Source organism: Desmodus rotundus, chromosome 2 (genome assembly GCF_022682495.2).
Source record: "Desmodus rotundus isolate HL8 chromosome 2, HLdesRot8A.1, whole genome shotgun sequence".
Classification (NCBI taxonomy): domain Eukaryota; kingdom Metazoa; phylum Chordata; class Mammalia; order Chiroptera; family Phyllostomidae; genus Desmodus; species Desmodus rotundus.
This window is the reverse complement of record NC_071388.1, coordinates 135,199,754-135,213,207: the sequence shown is the minus strand read 5'-3', so window position 1 is coordinate 135,213,207 and position 13,454 is coordinate 135,199,754. Positions and strand designations below refer to the sequence as shown.

The following is a 13,454-nucleotide window of genomic DNA, read 5'->3' as shown; positions in this document are numbered from 1 at the left end:
AAATGGTGTTTGGCATTAGTGCTGAGAAGAAAATGCTCCCATCAGTGAAAGTTAAAGCCACAAATGTTTGTCTATTGATGATGCTGAACACTTGATCGTTCACATACACACCTGTATAATTTAGGATAGTTATCTAACACCTCTACATTGGCTGAGTGCTATTACCCAAAGAATGGTTTAAATATAGACAGACTGAATACCGATTGGCTTTAGGCATTTAGGGAGAAGATGCCTTGGCCTCTCCTAAAATCTGTCTAAGAAATATTCTGGGTGGAGTCTGTTCCCACTGTGAGGGTTAGTTATGTAAACGTGTATGTGTCTAATATTTCTAATTGGATCAGTTGCATAGTTTATATTTGTTTATATATATTAACTGCAGTGATTCCTATATCCTAATTCTACTTTGGATTCAGATGTAACAACTGGTTTGTAACTAAACACATAATAATTATATTGTTTCTGTTATTTACATTTTAAGGTATCCATTGAAATTCAGCCAATCAAAATAATTTAATCTATAGGCAATGAGAAGTTTAGTTCTCATGTACAAAAAAACTTTTAAAAGTTTCTTTTAGACATTGATACACATGTTGAGGTTCCTTCTGTTTGTATCGGATCTGAAAATATTCTCGTCTAACACGTTGAACGGCAGAACATTAGATTCCCTTTTATAGTTGTATGACCCAGTAGACAGAACCTGCTTTGGCTTGTAACTGAGCTCCCATCGCTGACCAGGAAAAGACTGAGCTGCATCTAATGTTGTTATTTGTCATTGGTGTGGCTAATCCTGCCAGTGATGGTGGCACTAGGACTATGGGTAGTTTCTACTTTCACTCCAGAGGGGCTACCAGTTACTATAATTGCCAGAAGAAACTACCAATAAGCAGCAAAGCACAAAAGGAATTGCATATGTTCATCCTTTTTATTGTTCAAAACTAACAACCTCATGAAGGTTTTAGAAACCGTCACATAGTTGAACTCTTAACTGCATGGAAATTTGCAAGTTGGGGGTTCAATAAAAAATGGTTTTATTGTAAAGGCAAGTTCAGGTGAGGTGGGTGTGCGTGACGTACTTGGTAAGCCATATGACTTGGTTTTGGTGGTAGGAACAGTGGCGGAACTCTCTTCTGACAATAGGAAAAGTAAGCCTTGATGGAAGCAAAGTATCCAGTCATAGAACGAGGAGAGAACTGTGGTGCTGGGAGCAAAGGAGCATCAGGAGTACCTAGCTGGGGTGTCCCTGAATGCAGTGCCAGAAACAAGGAATTTGATGCATGTTGGTTATCCCTAGAAATAGGTGGCAGAGAATGGAAACAATGAGGCAGGCAAGTTTGGGGCCAACCCACATAATGCACCGTAAGGGGACATAAGGTCCCTGACGTTGAAGATGGGACCTCTGAGAAGCATGCCAAGTGCCTCTCCGAAATGTCTGTCCAAAAGATATGTGGCTGGAACATTTATCCACGGGCTCCTGTCTCCTATCAGGCTGCCCCTGAGGATGTTAACTACCCCATGTTTCCACAACAAGCTTCAGAAAGCGGATTGAGCAGGCTTCTACAGTTCTGGAAAAGGCTCTGAGGCAGAAATTAGAAGACTCAAAAAATGTTCCAGAGGCCTGAGCTTCCCAGGAACTGTCCACTCCCTGAAGCTATGGATGAAATTAGAAGGGGGCTTAGGGGGTGGGAAACAGGGTTTTCAAATTGTGCTACAGAGAGTCCTCACTGACAGCATCTGACAAATGCTGAGGAAAAGCATAAGGACAGTGAGAAATTGTCATGGGCCGAATGTTTGTGTCACTCCAAACCTCGTATGTTGAAGTCTCAACACCAAGTGTGATGGCATTAGGAGGTGGGCCTTTGGGAGGTGATTAGGTCAGGGGTGTGGAGCCCTTGCAAATGAGATTAGTGCCCTTATAAGGAGCAACATGGACCAGAGTGCTCTGCTCTCCACTGTGTGAGAACACAGGAAGAAGGCACCATCTGCAAACCTGGAAGGGGGCCCTCACCAGAATCTGACCAGGCCGGCACTCTGATCTCAGACTTCCGGCCTCCAAAATGACGAGAAATGCCTGTTGTTTATAAACTGCACAGTGTATAGCACTTTGTTCCAGCAGCCTGAACTGATGCTGTCTCTTGATGCTGTCAAGAGAAATCTGATTTTCTGTAAGTTTTAGCTTAGCTTCTTTCATGGCAACTAGATTATTGTAAACAGAGTAAAATAAAATAACTAAAATGAAATAAATAAAATAAAAATGCAAGGACACAGAATCTTTCCTTTCCCAGAAGACCCCACCAAAATCAGAATTACAAGGCTTTCAAACTTAGCTACGTGGGTAGTCACGACACTGCCCTGAAAGGAAAGATACGGCTTCACGAAACTAATACATTCTCATTGCATCACTCATTTCTCTATCTCTGTAACCTCCAAACACCTCAGTCAGAGCCTGGTCAGCGTAGGTAAGCTAGACCCCCTCCAGCCACCCTCTCCGAAGTCTCCATTACATTAGTCAGGAAGGAATTATTACACTCGAAATGACAAGTCACAGCTTGCCCCGGGAACATTATGGGGGAAGTTAAACTCAGCCATAATGAGTTATAAAGCCTTTGGTTTCTATTTGAAAGCAGCATGCTGGCTGGCCTAGCTAATATGACAGTGAAAGTAAACTGATCTACAAATGATAATTTATAATTTATAAATAGCTAAACCATCTATCCAATGTTGGTTGCAATATCAGAGTGTCACCTAGGGTTCCCAGATAAAATGCAAGCATTGCATGGGACACACTTACACTAAAAAAAAGTATTCACTATTCATCAGAAACTCAAATTTAACTAGGAAGTCTTGATTTTCACCTGCTAAATCTGGCAACTTTTGTGCCACCACCAAACAGGTACAAAGAAAGCAGCTTATTAAAACAAGACAGTAAATGTTCTGGAATGTAGCGTTAAGGCTCTAGAACTTTTCAGCAGCAGCAACATTTCAATAAATTAACGTGTGAATTAACTAACAATTTACATATTGTTTTGTTAGGCTTATTTCTAAAAACTTTTCAAAGCATTTCAATAATTTATTTTGTCACAATATGGCAATTTATACATTGTAAAAACACTGTGATGGTAAATAGGAAAACTCATTCCAAATCATTTCAAATGAGCTTGCAAAAGACCCCCATGTACTTACTAACAGTCAAATACACATACTTTTAAATGTTTTCATATGATTCACCTACATAATCTCCAATGAATAAAATGTAAATCAACTTCTAAATCCAAGAACAGTTCTGCAGAATTCTTCGATGAAGAGAAACATTGAAAAACCACAGGCAGAGTCACTTCGCTTTAGTTGCAAGAGTCTTGTTCCAGCTCACCTTCCAAAACAATTTCATTCAAGTAGAAATCTTCTGACAGTTCCCGCTTAGAATGGCAAATAATCCCTGCCTTTTCATTCATTCACTCATTACCTCTCTAAAAAGAGAATGTGCAGTTACCAGAATTTTATACCATTAGTGCTCCAAGAGTGGTTTAAATGCAAACCTATAAGAGGAAAGTAAAAACAAATCAAAGTTAATTGTGACTGGCTGGAACAAAATGCTTAAATCAATAGGAGGATGGCTCATCTGCTCATCATTTACGCGCATTACCTGGGAGACCAATACCTCCTGCTGGGCCTGATTTTTGATACAGATATGCCTTTACTACACTCTCCAGAGGCATGGTGAGGGAGCCCAGACGGCCTTCTCTGACTCCCCCTCTCATTATCCTCTTTGCACCTAATAACCTATTCACTTACCCTCATTTTTTTTCTGTGTTGTATATTCTTCTTTGCAGGGGTGGGTGGTCATGCACCCAGGGGACACTAGGGAGTTATAAAACTATTAAGAAGCTCAGGGCCTTCCTGCAAAGCAGGCAGAGGAAGCATCGTTTCGGTCTCTGAGTTACTGCCTTCTCTCCACCAGGCTCCTCACGGACTACGGTCATTTTCAAAAACCCCCAAAAGTAGAATGCATCTCCTTTCACAACATCCCTTGAAGAAAAAGTTTTGTTGTTATTAAGGTATTAGCCACAGATTAAGAGAAATAAAGCCCTCTAACTTGGAAGTACTGAGTGTGCCCAGGTGAAAGACACAGCGATGGGCTGTTGGAGCCTCTGGCTTGTGAAAACCATGCACGCTCCTATCTCTCGTCAATAAAACCTGATGTGTTAGGATAAAGAAAAACTCATCCCATCCCTCTGCTACCTCTCTACAAATGCCCGTCAGCATGGCCAACATCCCCCAAATGGAATGGGAAACATATCTGCCATTGAAAGTTCATGTGCATCTCTGAATCAAGCACACACACCAAATCTGAGTATGTCTGGACAAGATGATTGTGTGGATATATTACCTTATTTTGGTTTTGACAATTATCCAAATGAAAATCTTGCAACCATATGTCGTTGCTGTTATTCATGATTTCCGTGGTGGGGAGCGGGCTCAAAAACTTTTGGAATAACTAATTTTTCTTATTCTATTTCACAATTAAATGGATGATGTGTAACTGCTATCACCATATATGTACTGGCAATTATCTTCTCTTAGCTCTCTAGCTATTTTGTTTTACTTGTGTGTGTAGATTAAACACACACAAGTTTTAACAGAAAACTAAAGAGATGACCACATGTGTACAGCACATCATGCACTAAACCTACATTACATTTATAGCCAACTCACCCAAAGAAGCTAAATATGTGAAAGTTAGAAAGATAGTTCCCAGTTTAAAACGGGAGTATAAATAAACATGGAAAAGCCTAGAAGCACACTGACACAGTAGGGGGAAACGGCGTAGAGCGTAGGATGACTAGAGGAAAACCGTGCTGACGTTCGAAAGGGAAAAGGCCGAGACACATGGGACAGCCAGCTTCAGCGCTGTCAACTGGCTCTCGGTGTGTGTTCCACCCACCACTTCCTCAAAGCATCCTTTCATTATCTTTTTTAGGAAAGGACATTCATGACCAATAACAATGTTACAATGATAGTCAGTGTAGGATTTAAGATACATTTTTTTAAACCACCTTTAACAAACATTAAAAAGCCACCAAGGGGTTGGGCGAAGGGGGGTGGTGGGGAGGTAGATACCTAGCTCAAGGTTTTATTTAGTGATGGTTCCACTTTTTCACTGACTGCCTGCAAATCAGCATTTTTAGTGGACAAAGGGCTCAGCAGCGGCCTTATGATTGCTTCTTTTCAAATGGTAATGGCTATCCTAACTCCTCTGCCAGGTTTTTCTTACCAGAGCACAAATTGCAGTTTACAAGGCTCTGAGGGGGAGAAAAAAAAAAAACCTTCGCTGAATATCTTTTTTTTATTCGACAAACTGACATGTAAATTACCCTTTAAGTGCTCCACTCTAGGGCTCTGATCATCTCCTAATTGTCACAGTCAATTGTAGCCAACAGTCTCTTCAATCCCAAGCGCTTTGACAACAAGCACAAGGATCAAAGCAGAATCAGCTCCCTTCAATATCCTTCTGTTTAGGATGCTACAAAACGCCTGAAAAAGAAAGGTGTAAGGGCATTGCTGTAGAGGAAACTGAGAGTAGCAAGTATTACAATAGTCATTTTCTCCATCTCTAAAATTATGCTGTATAAGCTGAGGTGATCTCTAAACACATGTGCAGAGCAAACATATAAACCTCCCTGGCAATTAATATGCTCTTAAGATTATACTAATATGTGAGCTTAACAAACAACACTGTCCCCTCGGCTTAGGAAAACTATGACACAGTTATGGGATAGTAATCATTTCATAGCAGCTGAGCATCAAATATTATTACCAAACATATTCTGTATTAGAGCATAAATTCCAAAGCCTAGTTTTTATTACTTACTTTGGTGTCAGGATTCACTGCTCCCCTGAACCAAATAGCCCATTGAAACTTCTAGAGTTTTTTTTTTTTTTTAATTAACCCACAGATGTCCAACTGAAAATATGCCCCCAAATAAATAAGAAATGTAACAGGAAAACTAATTTCAGAAGACTGCTGTTTCCCTTACTGGAGGTAACTCTGTCTTATTGCTTTACTGGGAACAAACTAATTAAAAGTCATTACATGATCTACAAACATGATTGCTAAATAAGATGTGCTTACTAGGATCATTACTTAACACAAGATGACAATTCCTTCTGACTGAAGTAGTTACCGTACATCACTAACTTCTTCAGAAGATTATTTATGCTTTTCTCAATAGACAAAATGCATTCTATCAAACACAACACAATATAAATAATTTAATTTGGAGGAAAGAGAAACTTTAGTAATAAATCTGTATAAAATAGCCACTTCAAAAATAACCCGAAGGTCGTCAGAAAAAAATGACAAATGGAAAGAAACCAAAGGTGCGTGTGACGCCCCCTCTACAGCTTGTCCACCCCATCGTACCCAGGTATTACAAGCATGCAGCGTGTAAGGTCGCACAATGATTGACAGCCTTCCTATGCCGAGGAAAAGAACTGAAAAAAAAAAGAGGCAGCACGTACCCCAGGTTCCTTTCTCAGCTAGTTCACTCAAATTCCCCTCTCGGGGCTTCCCATCCTCCCCTCAATTTCACCTTGAATTCTCAGGTTTGATTGAAGATCTTCACAGAAGGCTCTATTACAGATTGAGGAATGATCCATTTCACATCTGAAGCTCCAAAGAGCTACTTGTGAGGAGTCTTTGAGTGCATTTATCTCACATGTGAAGCTTTCTGCAAAATCAATATGGGTATTTTTCAGTTTGACAAGTCAACATGAAATATCACATAATAATAGAAAAACAGAGTTGTACATTTAAACATACCCAATACAGTTATCTATGGCAAAGCTTATAGTTATTACTCATGGATATCCTGGAGTAGCCTAATCTAAATGTGCCTGATAGCTGGGCTGAAGTGCGGGGAAAAAGAGACTCTGACTGTCGCTGCACTGCTGGCTCCTCTGTCCTAATTAACCAGGTTTTGGGGTGCAGGGGGAGAATGGACAGGAATCACAGCCTCTGTTTCCAATCTGAGAGTGATAGGAGAAGTGGGAAGAAAATAACCAGAGGTGAAAAAGAGGAAGGAAGCAGACCGAAGGAGGACTCTAAAGAACTTCAAATTTAACTAATGGGCCATAAGCGAACAAAATGGTTACCCAGAGAATAGCAGCCACGTCTCAAATTGCCACAACCAACACAGCGAGCACTGGCAGAATAATGGGCACATTTGCTTCTGTGTCTTACGATCTCTGACTGAACTGCAGCTCCATTTTACCATCTGCAATGGCTTGAGGAAGATAATTTAACTTCTCTAAATCTCTGGAGTTTTTTGGGGTTTTTTTTTTTTTAATCTTGAAATGGGATTGATCCAATTTACCTTACAAGGTTTTGTGATGATTAAACAAGATGTTGCATACAGCACCTGGTACATGGAAAACATTCAATTATTGGTAAATATTGATGAAATTATTAGTTTCCTTAAGCCTAACCACAAGGCCCCTAGCGTTCTAATCCAGTATCATTTCTAGTGTTCCCTGGACCCTTTCCACATTCTTTAATGTCCCCAAGTTGTAGATGACAGTTTTTCTCAAAGGGTGTGCCCACTGCATTAACTCTGTTGTAGGTCCTGGTAGAGGAGGGTCTTACAAACACTCTCCCTCCAACCTGGAAGGCTGTGCCCATCAACCAAGAGAGGGAGAGAGAATTGGGTGGATTTTTGAGAAAGGGAAAGAATTCAGGTCTAGAGACCAAATCAGCTGATCAATGCAAGCAGTAAGTGAGGTAAGAGATGTAGCACATGGTTTTTATTCATATGCTGATATTTTGTAATTGAAACTGGGATTATCACTATATACTCCCCCATAGAAAGGACCCTAAAAAAATAACAGTCAGGAGTATATTGGCACCCCAGATTCAGTTAAATAGGTCACTATAACAGCTTACTCTTTTATATTATATTTTCCTATAGTCCATCATTACCTAAGTAATATTAATACCATCTGTACTTTATTATTTGTGTTTGGACCAACTAATCTGGAGATTGCTTAAAACATATTTTTTAATTTTAGGTTAACTTTCCCCACCGCTAAGAATAAGCCCGGAGTAGGTGAAACATGTGAATTTAGACACATGAAAATTTATATTAATATCAAAATAAGAAAAGCATCATTATAAAATGCAATTGAAGTTTAAAAACTCTTACCCTATATTTCAAAATCAAAAAACTAAATATAAATGTCTTTGTATTTAATTAATTCAACCAGTATGTACCAAGAACTTACGTGCAATATTGTTCATTTTTAGCTACCCTACTGTTCTCCATTATTAAAATTAAGTATAGTTTTCAATCCAAAACCAAATTAAAATATTTCATTAAATGCTGATATAGAATTACAAGAACAAATTGAAACAATTTCCTACTTAAAAAGGGTATTTCCTTGAAATTTTAAATTTATTTGTTTTGGACTCAAACTACATTTTTAGCAAGGAAACAAGTTTATAAATGATAATTAAGTTCCCAGATTGATACATAAAAACCTGTTTAATATAAAATATACCTGAAACACCCTAGAACGAAGACTTAAGTGACTCTAGGTAATAAGGTCTACAAATTTAACCCTATAGAGCTTTAAAAGTATCATCAAAACTTGAGTTTCTCAGTTGTGAGACATCAGGCAAGAGGCCTGATAGAAAGAGGGACCACCCACACATTCATATGATCACTGCTCTCATCATCTCTGCCACATCAGCGCCATCACCATCGTCATTGTGTCAGATTTCAGGCATCACTTTAATGAAGATAATGACGGTAGCCAATAAGATGGCATCTCATCATCCTCCCTTTTTAAATAAGTGATGGAGAACGGCACCAAAGCATCAGGCCCTCACTCTTTCCGGCACATAAACCTCTTCCATGGTGTTCATTTCCCAACCAGGACTCTGCACTTTTTTTTAATGCTTTTAAGGTAAGAAAATGAAGGCTGTGAGGTATCACTATTCACATTTCAACATCACCTCCTCCTGGATTTTGCCTTGTACTGTGGCCACACACGACCCCGTAAGCACAGCTTTGAAAAGTCTAGGAAAGAGGATAGTTAAGGACCTCTTAATACATCCCTTTGCTGTGCTGGTCTTCCCTTAAATCACAATGTTGAGGTGAGTATTTTCCTTTCTAATATCTCAATGGAAAATAATTTCACAATGTCTCTCAGTTATTTACATATTTCAAAAGTTATCTTCCTTCATTATCAGGGTTTTCTGCCTTATTCCATTTCTGGTTTTGATTTTGATTGTAAACCTTCCTACTCAAAACATTCCTAGACCAAAACAACTGATTTGGTCTCTAGACCTGGATTCTTTTCCTACTCAAAACAAAGGCAGGAGTGATACCTGCCTTTCAGGAACTGCAGGTGTGCCACCAGGTCCTATACTGCAACTAAAAATAAAAAAAAATAAATTAAAACCCTCACAATGAACAATCATTTCTGCCAGTTGTTCACATTTTCAAGTCAGTACATAGTGACCTACAGTTTGCAATTCATCTAAATGACCTCTGGCCTCATCAAACTATAATCACAAAACATATACAAACCCCCCTTCAAAACTGAATTGGGGGAGGAGGAAATGCAAAGTTACTGTTTAATGGGTACAGAGTTTCGATTTTGCAAGATGAAAAATTTCTCGAGCTCTGTTGCACAACAATGTGAATATTCTTAACACTACAGAACTGCACACTTAAAATGGGTAAGATGGTGAATTTTATGTTATTTTTTACCACAATTCAAAAAAATGTTAATACAGAAGTAATGTAGTGAAACTGCTTGAAAAAACTAGTGCATTAATTCAATAATAAAATGAATAATTGTGGACCATCTTCAAGAAACTGAATTAAAGATACCCTGATTTCTAAGTGTTAAGCAGCCAGAATCTTAGATTTCAATCCTAATTTCTTTTCTATGAAAATACTTCCTGCAAAATCACCTATAAAGAGTTCAAATAGAAATAGACTAACATTGAACTTAGGAGAAACTACACATGAAAATGCTGGTCAAAACTAAATAAATCAATGAAACTCAGATTATAGAATTTCACTTCTCTTCTGAAAGATTCCAACAGTGAAACACAAGAAAACCACCACTCCCAGGTGCTCTGTTCTGAGGCTGTACCTACCACGCATTGTCACCCTTTAGAATCTCAAAATTGCACTTAATTTGCAGTGGACCAAGCAACAGTTGAGGCTCACCGAGACACAAATCCCGGCACCCAGACCAGACTGGTTTCCAGTGGTTTCTCTGTTTTTCTAACAGGAGTTCCACAGTATCTTCACATTCACTTTCTGCGGGGTTGATGTTTTTAAACTTCTCATACCTTTCTTTTAAAGTTCCATTACAAAATAAAGATTTTTTTCAGGATTCAGGGTCATAATGCTCTGTTGGAACAAGTTGAGCAAATTTACATTTATCCCACACAAAGTTAGAAGACAGAAGTAGACAAAATAGGACTTGAAATAATGAGGGAAGTTTATGGAAACCACTTAACTTAAAATCCCACCTCATGAAGTCAATCAAAAGCAAAGGTAGGTGGCTATCTTTTTACAGTAAGATCCCTGAGATAAAATGATAGGATAAAAACTAATAAAAACGGTGCCCTGATTTAAAAAACTCATCAGAATTTTTCTCTCAAAATGTACGCTGTTTCAATCATTCAGTCATCTAATGGTTTGTTTTTAACATTTAATCTTACATTCTTACAGTTTATTAGATTAGGGGCAGCAAATCCTTGCAGTCCAGTGTGAACTTGAGGCTTATAATAATATTAATAGCTTTAATAGTAATACTTACCTATGGCTAACATATCTTGGCATTTACATTATCTCCTTAGAACAAACATATGAGGTGAGTATCAATATCCCTCTGAGACAGGAGGAAACTGAGGCTTTGAGAGACTAAATAACTGGGCCGAAACCACACACTAAAAACTGCTGTGCTCTTTACCACAAAGCTCCCCTGCGTCCTGATGAGCTGTTACGAGTGCAGCTTCGTTTCTGTGTAGATTATTCTTCTACATCATCTATTACCAACTCTTCCTTTATTTATCTTTTGACAAATGAGTTCCCTCTTGCTTCAGGGTCTCCTATTGCCCAATAGCTCCTGAACAGATACCAAATCTTGAACACAGGCACTTGTTCTGATTGATTCCATGACTGAACCAAATGTGGTCATCGGCTAACATGGCCGTCGAGCAGCAGCAGCCGGTCTCTTTGTTCCACTGCCACCTCTCCAAGTATTCACCAAGTAATCAGGTTACAAACCACTCGCTACAGAGAGCAACACCCATAATGACATGTACTTGGAAATCTACTTGAGTTCAGGACTATAATCACTAGCAGTTCAGGGTATTCCAGAAGACGCTACTCCCCTTGCAAGTACCATAATCAACACCAGTGAAGAACATCAAGACCAGCACAATGAGCCTTTTCATTTCCCTGCTTCACATCTGGGTTCCTTTCCCCGAGACCCTCTGCGTCCAGGTGAATATATTCATGAGCAGACTGAGAGCACACTCTCCCACCTTACTCAGGGCCAGCCTTAAAATCCAAGGATAGTAAAGCTGGCCTCCTAAGGACTCCATGGCCATGCCATAAAGTTACATATGAGAAAAAAATGTGGTCCTAAGAAGTAAAATGATTTTTTCAAGGCCATAAGCTCATGAGTTAAAAAGAGACCTTAAACTCCAAGTTCAGTGCATTTTTTACTTATTATCATGTTTTCAATCTTTTGAAAAGACCTACTATGTTCAAAGAAGATATCAGATATTTTACAAACAATATTTCATATAATTATCACAACCTTCCCCAAAACATAAATATCATTACTCTTCTTATAAATGAAAGTTAAGTAATTCAACTAAATTCACATTTCTAGAAAGTAGCAACTGCAGGGATGTGTTATTAAGACCTTTTAATACAATGGTCACATTTTTACAAAGGAAATGAATCTGAAAGAGACTATGACACTAGACAGTGGGGGATTAATGTTGAGATTGGGGTAGGAAAAGGTGTAAAATTAAGGCCTGGGGGATTAAAAGAAATTAAAATGAAGGTTTTCCATGAACACACTAGTCTTTATTTTTATTTTTTATACCCTGATTTTTACCCAAAGGTTTTACATTGGTTTATTTTTTTTAAATGATACAATAAGATGACCTAAATTTAAAACAGGTGAATAAGTCTGAAGGGAAAATACAATGAAATTAAGAGACATAAAATTCTTGCAAGAAAGTTTTATATTTTTACCAGATATAATCTACAAATTCGAATCTGAGCTTCAGATAGGTTACATGAAGAAGGGAACATTATCCATTACATAAATTTCAATGTTCTCAAAACAAAGAACAGTCCATTTGCTCAGGAGAATACAATTATTTCTGGTTATGAGATCTTAGAACAATTTGTCCCTGTGGGCCTCCTTGAGAAGGCGATGTAAGGAACGAGGAATGGTAACCCCAACAATATGTTCCCAGCATGCAGAGCAACGCATCGCATAGCGCTGTGGTTCCACCACCTTTGTTAGTGCAAGGCGCTGGTGTGACGCGAAGCAGAGTTGAGTCATGGCAATGCTTTGGAAGCAGCATGCTAGTTGTCTCAGGGAAAGGACAGAAGGAAGGACAGCATTGTGCAGAACGGGATGAATCTTGAACCAGTGGCAAGTCCTGCATAAACTCAACACTATTGCTAACTCCCTAAACACCTACAGCACCTGACCTGTCTCCACCTGGGAGATATTTAGCCCTCTTCCACCTACTCCATCTGATCCTAAAAGGAGTCATGCTTTCTAACCGCTGCTGGTGCAGAAGAGCAGATCAAACTGGTGGCCTCTGCACCGGACCCTCATCTAAGTTGTCCAGAGGAGAATGAGTGAAACGGGCAAGAGAGACATGCTGACCGGGTGTGCTCATAGCTTGAGTCAGTTCATTGATCAGACAGAGGCCCACCATTGGGGAGCTTTGCAGAGAGCCCAGTTGCCACTGGCAAAGCTCTGTTAGGAGCCATTACTCCCATTGATTTATTCACTCATTCGTTGAGTTAACAAATACTTATTAGTAATTATTACATCTTCTTTCCCCAGGGAAACCCAGGTGACAAAACACACAGAGCCCCTTCTTATTGAAACTTGTGGGTTAGCTTCTACCTGAAGATGCTCTTAACCAGGACAACTCAAGGAAAGGGCAGGGAGCTGGAGAACTAATGATTAAAACTCTACATTCCGCCTCTTTTCATAAAAGGCTGCGGGAAAGTTCATCTGGAAATCTGTAGAGGAGCCCTTCTTTGGGGATTAACTAAAAACTGTGGTCTTGTAATTCATCTCATTATTCTAGGCCTTCAGTTGTCTTATCTATCAAGAAGGAAATGCTTTATAATGTTGTTTGAAAGAAAAAGGAGTAAGTTGTGAAAGCTAAAATA

General features: G+C 39.0%; 1 long non-coding RNA gene across 1 annotated transcript; it reads right to left on the bottom strand.

Moving 5' to 3' along the window:
- Positions 1–2,924: 2,924 nt before the first annotated feature.
- LOC112313097 (uncharacterized) lies at positions 2,925–6,973 on the bottom strand. Its single transcript, XR_006656757.2, has 4 exons — positions 6,818–6,973; positions 6,588–6,725; positions 5,370–5,529; positions 2,925–3,533 (listed from the first exon to the last, which is right to left on the bottom strand). It is a non-coding gene; the product is annotated as an uncharacterized lncRNA (long non-coding RNA).
- Between the last annotated feature and the right edge of the window lie 6,481 nt (positions 6,974–13,454).